General features: G+C 42.1%; 1 protein-coding gene across 1 annotated transcript in view; it reads right to left on the reverse strand.

Annotated features, from left to right (window-relative positions):
• LOC143289056 (uncharacterized) overlaps window positions 1-837 on the reverse strand; it is a 7,245-nt gene extending 6,408 nt beyond the window's left edge. Inside the window, exon 1 of the mRNA XM_076597872.1 lies at window positions 668-837. The gene's annotated coding sequence lies outside the window, so the exon portion shown is untranslated. The remainder of the gene's footprint in view (window positions 1-667) is intronic.
• Window positions 838-8,728: the final 7,891 nt, after the last annotated feature.

The raw sequence follows: 8,728 nt of genomic DNA on the forward strand, positions 1-8,728 counted from the left end.
GTGTATGAGCATTTCTGACTTCAGTTAGTCTAAAATAACGAAATACAAACTGTTCAATTCATGAACTGCCGGTGAAAGAAATCAGTAACCAGCGAGTTTTTATTTATTTTTATTTATTTATTTATTTATTTATTTTTAATTATCAATCAGCGGTAACTAAGGCCAAGCAAGGAGGAAGTAAAAGCAGCCGACATGGGGCCGATGACTAGACTGAATGGCAAGACACGCTTCCAAACTGAGCGCCATGTCTGATTAGTTCCTGCTGACGGTGGGGACTGAACAGATGTTGTTAATCAGTGGGGATGATTCCTAGAAATAGTTAATACAAATGAAAATACAAACATAACAAAGGAGAGAGACAGACAATGAGTGAGTGAGACTGAGAGAAGGAGAGAAATATGAACGGTGATCTAGGCTACTGATAAATAAAAACGCGTAAAAAGATTGTCGAAGAAGGAACAATATAATAACAGTTAGAAAAAAAAAAGTACTTTGTTATTTTGACAACGTGTTACTTATAAGACTGAAGTGGGACAGCTTAAGAGCAATAAAGAAAGAAAAACCAAAGAGCCAAAGAAGTTATATCAACCTAACTGCGAACTACTTCAGATTAGTTATCAGAAACGTCATAATTAGTGCCAGCAACAAAATACTAATGCTTACATACCAGTCGTTGTGTTCCTGGTGTGGGACTAAGAAGCTGTCCAAGACGTATCTTCACACTCAGTGAAAGGTCAAGATCACAAGGTACCGTATATGATGATGACTGTCTGCCTGTGAAAGGTAATGAGCTCCCTCTGTCGAACCTGTCGTTGATTATGAACACGGAACTATTCACTTTGAATTCCCAGTAGTTTCGGTTTTGCTTAGGTTATAATTAGACTACGGGTTTTCCCGTTTCCCGAGAATTCATTTCCGTCGCTGGGTCAGGTGTGTGGGTGGGTGGGTGGGTGGGTGGGTTTGCGTGAATCATATTAATATTTACCACGGAAACTATAAATAAAGTTTGTAGACACAACAACAAAGGGTAAAACCAAATAAAGTATGGCCACGAGCCCAGCAGTTAAGATTGAAAAATGTCGACCTAAGTGGCACATTTTCTCATGTTTGTCTGATGCGCACAGCCCGTTGATCTTGTCTCTGGCTACCGAATGTCATATATTGACCCATTCTGGAATGAGTGTCATTCCGTGTTACACTGAAATAAACAACAAAAAACAAAAACAAAATGAAACATCAACTTTGCCAGGTCAGAATGATGTAATACGAAAATGGGACACGAAAAACCTGCTACGATTCTAGAAAATTCGACTGGCACTAACATTACGGATTTAAATGACGCAGCCGATGCTGAGGATATTGAAGTCATAAAAGAGAAGCTCGCAAACATCCTGATTCAAGCGGCAAAAGATTCACCATGGATATATCAAATTCGTATTTCCAAGACAAAAACCCAGATACTTGCAGTTCAGGGTCATTGGTTTGATTCCACGTGCAAACGAAGCCAATCAGAATGTTTCAAATCGAAACACAGAGTTAAGAGAAGATATTCTAATGAAAACAGAGACAGGCTCGAAAAAGTCAGTAAAATTTGTCAGTTTTTGAAGAAATCAGAAAGATCGGGGAGAAAAGAATGGCACAGATAACTACAAAGTTTACGTAAAACCAGTTCAAGAGAAATATGGAATCAGATTAAAAAGTAAAGGAAAACATCCTGTACCATTAATGTTTCACGATTTCAGCAAGCACAATGTTGATGATAGTGAGCACAGAGACAGTACAACGATAACCCATAATATTAATATCGAGTATAATGAAATAGTTTAAACGCTCCAGTTCGTACTGAAGATGGAATTACGTTAGCCATGAAAAGTCTTAAGAAAGCAAAAGTGCTGTGAAGATGTGAATCGTAATGAATATAATTATCATTAACAACACCCCATTGATTGCTTACAGACACGTATTGTAAATTATTTAACAATGTACTGGATAAAGGTGGCACCGTGCCAGAAAAATGGCTATCGGGCTTGATATTACCATTTTATGAAGGCAAAGGTGATACACTTGACTGTGATAATTTCCGGCAGGGAAATAACTTAATTCGCTCAGCTGTGTTGGAAAATCATTCACTTCACTGCTCAATGTCAAGCTGACTGATTATATAAATGCAAACCATTTACTTTCAGGGGCACAAGTAGGATTCTGACAATCACATCACTGAGTTCTACATTAGATCAGATGTTTGTTTTGAAATCGCTAGTTGATATTTTTTCCATGAAAAAGCCGAGGAAGCTTTAGAGTGTTTTTGTTGATTAAAAAAAAGAAGAAAAAAAAGCTTTTGATTCAGTTTGGAGAAGTTGGCAAAAACGTGTTCAAGAAGGCGTGAATGATAAAATTTTGCGTGTCATTATGAAAACGTATGATAGAATTAAGTCATGTGTGTTTTTAAATTGTGCGAAATCGGATTTCTTTAGCGTTTATAAGGGTGTACGACAAGGAGAATCTGTATCTTAAAGATCTAGAGTCGTATTTGATTGAGCTTCAAAGCCCGGCCATCGGTTAATCTTTTCTTAAAAGTTAACATTTCAGACATAGACAGCTACATGCTGTACTCTTGTATGCCGATGACACAATCTTACTTTCTGAGACGAAAGAAGGAGCATAACCTGCAACAGTCTCTCAATGTGTTTCATAAGCATTGTTTAAAATGGAAACTACATACATGTTAATGTAAAGAAAACTAAAGTGATTATGTTTAATTCTACAAAAAACCGAAAGTCTTTTTTAAAATTCGGTGATGCATGTTTGGATGTTGTTGATTCTTTTAAATATCTTGCTATCGAGTTTGATAGTTTGGAGAAACTGGCATTCATTCAATTAGTGTATTAGTGAAAATGAGATTGGTTCGATTTTGGACTAACTTAGTGTTATCAAATGCAGACAAATAGGCTATTCTGGAAAAATATACCTGATATTATCTAATTTATATCGAAATGGTATTAATTCTTCAAAATGGATTGGTAATATCATACACATTTTAATAGAAGCAGTGTGTGACTGTATTTCGGATGCTCAGTCCTACTAAGATAGGGAATCTTTCTGCAAGAATGTCAGCACAGTGTTGAAAGATCATTTTCAAAATTAATGGAGACAGCTAGACTCTAGATGCGAGTAATGATATTCGTTCTGTCGAAATTAAACAGTTATTTTGGAAGAGAAACATACACAAGTCAAATGCCTGACAATTACGTTATCAGCTTCTTCAAATTTCGTGGCATAAGTGGAAATAGAAAAAGGAAGACACCGTCTAATATCATCATCTTACATGAACAGACTATAAATAGATAAACGAACGAAATAGGGAGACGCGATGACATACCACGAGAGTTGCAGTTATGTAAGGTTTCAGTGTAACATGTCTGTGACTGGGAGTTCCGTTTTATAATTGGAATGGCGCAAGTATGATCAGTTTCGAAAAATGTATGTGCCAAGAAAATATTTGTCTCCGAAATCGGTTTTCAACTTTGGAACATGCTAAAAGGAACCCCCAAAAATTTATCATAGCTGTAGGTTTATTAAATTTGCAAACGTTGTCTGGATACTCTTTGGGGGGTTAAAAGACGATGCGCGCGTATGTACGTGCGTGCGTGCATGGCTGTGTGTATGTGTGTGTGTGTGTGTGTGCAATTGCATACTGGTGTCACTGTGCGCTTTTTAAATGTTTTTTTTTCTCTTTTTTTTTCTTTTTTTTTACTTTACTTTTTTTTTCTTTCTTTAAAAGTTCTTTTTATGTTTTCTATTTTATTTTCAATCGTTATATTTCATTTGATGTTTTACACAAACCAAGCGTGGGCTCTCAAAGTCTGATCACCGCGTTGGGTTTCTTATTAAGATCAGGCACCTGCTTTTTCTCAGCAGAAGTTGTGTAGCGTATATGGATCTGTCTGCACGATTTTACAGCTACGTCTGCACACAGGAGTAGGACTAGTGGTGTTTGCTCTGGGCCGTCTGCCTGAATCCAGCTGACTTAATGTCATTGTCAGATTATTCCACTCCACTCTTGTTCAAATGAAGCCCGGACGTGTTCTTAGTTCAGTGTTTGATGGTGGTTCTACAAAACACCATTGTTGTTTGTTGCTGACGTTTTGTGCAATACAGTCCTTGTAGCGTCTAGGCTGTACACGACACTTATTTTCTTCGTGAGCTTTACAAATCTGTCCAGTGGCAGAGCTGCCGCCGACCCCTCAACCACTCGACTGAAGGCCAGCCTGAAGTCTCGACGTCTGTCAATCTTGCAGGCTGTGGTGCTGAAGGCCTGCAGCATTGTCATACTGCCCCTCTCCCTGGAGCGGTAGTCCCCTGCTATCAAGCGGGCAGCACTATGTTGGATGCGCTGCAGTCTGTCGATGTCGCCTTCACTGGCAGTGAATTCCATGATGGATCTGACGAGGGCGATGTATGCTGTTCTTTTACAGTGCATGGGACAGTGGCGAAGGTTCCGTTGCAAGAAGCTTGGGGTGATGTTGGCTTTTTTGGTGTTGTGTGCGACGTGGTCGTGCCACTTGAGGTCGTCAGATACTAGGTTTTGTCCACTTCCTGTAGAATTTCATTGTTTAGGCTGTCCACAAAAGACGTCGTCTTCTTCATGCTGAAGACATGTATTTTTTTTAAAAGATTTATCCAATGACCCCGTCAGCGCCTGCTGCTTTTGCCATTTTTCAAGGAACGAACTGCGGCACAGACTTCGCTTTCGGTGATATCAGATTCAAGTGAGTCGGTGTTAAATTGGTTTTGCCCATCATTGATCTGTTCTTCAGGCTGGCTATATACACTGTCTGAAAGGTCCTTATACAAATGAGACTGAAAAAAGCTGAGAAAAGTGTTTAAATCACTCTTCTTTACTTTTGTTTTCTGCATGAAAATTATTTGAGCTTACCTGAAGGATTATTGATATTCTTGTGTAGTGTGTTCAATACAGTTTCACGATGGGTTTTCTTTTTCAGTTTCAAAAGTTTACACTTACCAGTACCATCTCAAATTATAACGGAAATCTCTTTTGTGTTGTTTACATTCCTGGTTAAACCATGTCATAGTCTGTTCTTACTTTTCCTTTTGTAATGTTTTTTCTCATGCAAGCACTTGCAGAAAGCAATGCCTCATCGAAAGCTTGAAGGGCTTCATCACTATCATCATTTACCAAACAAGAAGCTATTTCCGTATGTTTTTTTGTTGTTTTTTTTGTTTGTTTGTTTGTTGTTTTTTTTAACTCATCGACCTTAATACATGTATTGTCCTGAAATTCGTCAAATTTTTCTTGGTCCCAAACTAGTTTTTCAACTTTAAAACTATTCTTTATTGTTCATAACTGTTGAGCTGTATCTGCTTGCAAGTGCACAACAAATTCCACTGCCATCTGTTTTGATTCAACCCTTGGTCTAACATTCAGGAACAAACAATGCGATACTATGACATAGTCAACGACACTGCATGCTGTTTATGAAATGTAAGTAGAGTTACCAATGTCAACATTCTCTTCAATAGTACCTTTCATAATCAAAAGATCAAAAGAACTGCATGAGTTCATTAAATATTTACCAAAGTCATTCTGAATGTTATCTTTTGAGTGGACTGTTGTGTCGTACTGTATCACTGTGTCGTAACGACAGTCAGTGGACTGTTGTGTCGTACTGTATCCCTGTGTCGTAACGACAGTCAGTGGACTGTTGTGTCGTACTGTATCCCTGTGTCGTAACGACAGTGGACTGTTGTGTCGTACTGTATCCCTGTGTCGTAACGACAGTCAGTGGACTGTTGTGTCGTACTGTATCCCTGTGTCGTAACGACAGTCAGTGGACTGTTGTGTCGTACTGTATCCCTGTGTCGTAACGACAGTCAGTGGACTGTTGTGTCGTACTGTATCCCTGTGTCGTAACGACAGTCGATAGACTGTTGTGTCGTACTGTATCCCTGTGTCGTAACGACAGTCAGTGGACTGTTGTGTCGTACTGTATCCCTGTGTCGTAACGACAGTCAGTGGACTGTTGTGTCGTACTGTATCCCTGTGTCGTAACGACAGTGGACTGTTGTGTCGTTCTGTATCCCTGTGTCGTAACGACAGTCAGTGGACTGTTGTGTCGTACTGTATCCCTGTGTCGTAACGACAGTCAGTGGACTGTTGTGTCGTACTGTATCACTGTGTCGTAACGACAGTGGACTGTTGTGTCGTTCTGTATCCCTGTGTCGTAACGACAGTCAGTGGACTGTTGTGTCGTACTGTATCACTGTGTCGTAACGACAGTGGACTGTTGTGTCGTACTGTATCCCTGTGTCGTAACGACAGTCAGTGGACTGTTGTGTCGTACTGTATCACTGTGTCGTAACGACAGTGGACTGTTGTGTCGTACTGTATCCCTGTGTCGTAACGACAGTCAGTGGACTGTTGTGTCGTACTGTATCACTGTGTCGTAACGACAGACAGTGGACTGTTGTGTCGTACTGTATCACTGTGTCGTAACGATAGTGGACTGTTGTGTCGTACTGTATCCCTGTGTCGTAACGAGTCAGTGGACTGTTGTGTCGTACTGTATCACTGTGTCGTAACGACAGTGGACTGTTGTGTCGTACTGTATCCCTGTCTCGTAACGACAGTCGATGGACTGTTGTGTCGTACTGTATCCCTGTCTCGTAACGACAGTGGACTGTTGTGTCGTACTGTATCCCTGTGTCGTAACGACAGTCAGTGGACTGTTGTGTCGTACTGTATCCCTGTGTCGTAACGACAGTCGATGGACTGTTGTGTCGTACTGTATCCCTGTGTCGTAACGACAGTCAGTGGACTGTTGTGTCGTACTGTATCCCTGTGTCGTAACGACAGTCAGTGGACTGTTGTGTCGTACTGTATCCCTGTGTCGTAACGACAGTGGACTGTTGTTGTGTCGTACTGTATCCCTGTGTCGTAACGACAGTCAGTGGACTGTTGTGTCGTACTGTATCCCTGTGTCGTAAGGACAGTGGACTGTTGTGTCGTACTGTATCCCTGTGTCGTAACGACAGTCAGTGGACTGTTGTGTCGTAATGTATCACTGTGTCGTAACGACAGTGGACTGTTGTGTCGTACTGTATCCCTGTGTCGTAACGACAGTAGACTGCTGTGTCGTACTGTGTCACTGTGTCGTAACGACAGTGGACTGTTGGTCGTACTGTATCCCTGTGTCGTAACGACAGTAGACTGTTGTGTCGTACTGTATCCCTGTGTCGTAACGATAGTAGACTGCTGTGTCGTACTGTATCCCTGTGATGTAACGTCATCTGTGTTACCTGTTTGATTGTTTGAATGTTACCAGTGTTATCACTGAGACTGCACGTTGAAGACGTTGGTGTTTCGTGTTGATGGCAGTGGTGGGACGTGGTGCATGGAAGCATAGTAGGGATATGGCTGGACATGGTAGTTCCAGTCCTTCATCCCACTCACGTCACGACTCCAGCCCTCATCTCCATACCTCCTGTAGTAGTAGGCTGATGGACCATCTCCATACCTCCTGTAGTAGTAGGCTGATGGACCATCTCCATACCTCCTGTAGTAGCAGGCTGATGGACCATCTCCATACCTCCTGTAGTAGTAGGCTGATGGACCATCTCCATACCTCCTGTAGTAGTAGGCTGATGGACCATCTCCATACCTCCTGTAGTAGTAGGCTGATGGACCATCTCCATACCTCCTGTAGTAGCAGGCTGATGGACCATCTCCATACCTCCTGTAGTAGTAGGCTGATGGACCATCTCCATACCATACCTCCTGTAGTAGCAGGCTGATGGACCATCTCCATACCTCCTGTAGTAGTAGGCTGATGGACCATCTCCATACCTCCTGTAGTAGTAGGCTGATGGACCATCTCCGTACCTCCTGTAGTAGTAGGCTGATGGACCATCTCCGGACCTCCTGTAGTAGTAGGCTGATGGACCATCTCCATACCTCCTGTAGTAGCAGGCTGATGGACCATCTCCGTACCTCCTGTAGTAGCAGGCTGATGGACCATCTCCGGACCTCCTGTAGTAGTAGGCTGATGGACCATCTCCGTACCTCCTGTAGTAGTAGGCTGATGGACCATCGTCGTATCGACGATCAGGGTACCAGTAACTCTGGAGTAGCTCAGATGTCGGCTCGTCACCCCGTCCTCTGAGAAGGTTTCTCGGTGCCGGTTCCGGTTCTGCTGCCGGTGCTGCAGTATGCCCTGGTGTTGTGTTGGGCGCGTCCCTTGTGGTCCCCGTGTCCCTGCTGCCACTGCTCCTCTGCCACCAGCCTGTTGCCCTGCAGTATGCGTGCATACCTTGGTGACGGTATTCTTGAATGGTTTCTCTCTGCCTGTCTGTCAGATCTGCAGCCACAGTCACTGTTCTTCCTCCGTAGTGCAGCTTTCCGCTGTGTCAGGACTGACCACCTCGCACGGTGAACTTGATAATCATCGGCGGAGGGCGGCCATTGTTGTCGTTGTAGTGTCCAAGTCGATATGCTCGGACGATGTCATCACGGCATCACTTTACCTGGTACTGTCCTTTCTAGTATGCTGATCGATTGTAGATGGCAGAAATGGTTTGATCATATTCAAAATAATGAGAGATTTGATTTTGATAGGAATTTCAGCAACGGCCCAGACTTGAAACCCTACCTAATGTTAAATATGGATAGGCATTTGAAATATATAACAACAAGATTCAGATTAGGTATTTC

Source organism: Babylonia areolata, chromosome 13 (assembly GCF_041734735.1).
Source record: "Babylonia areolata isolate BAREFJ2019XMU chromosome 13, ASM4173473v1, whole genome shotgun sequence".
Classification (NCBI taxonomy): Eukaryota; Metazoa; Mollusca; class Gastropoda; order Neogastropoda; family Buccinidae; genus Babylonia; species Babylonia areolata.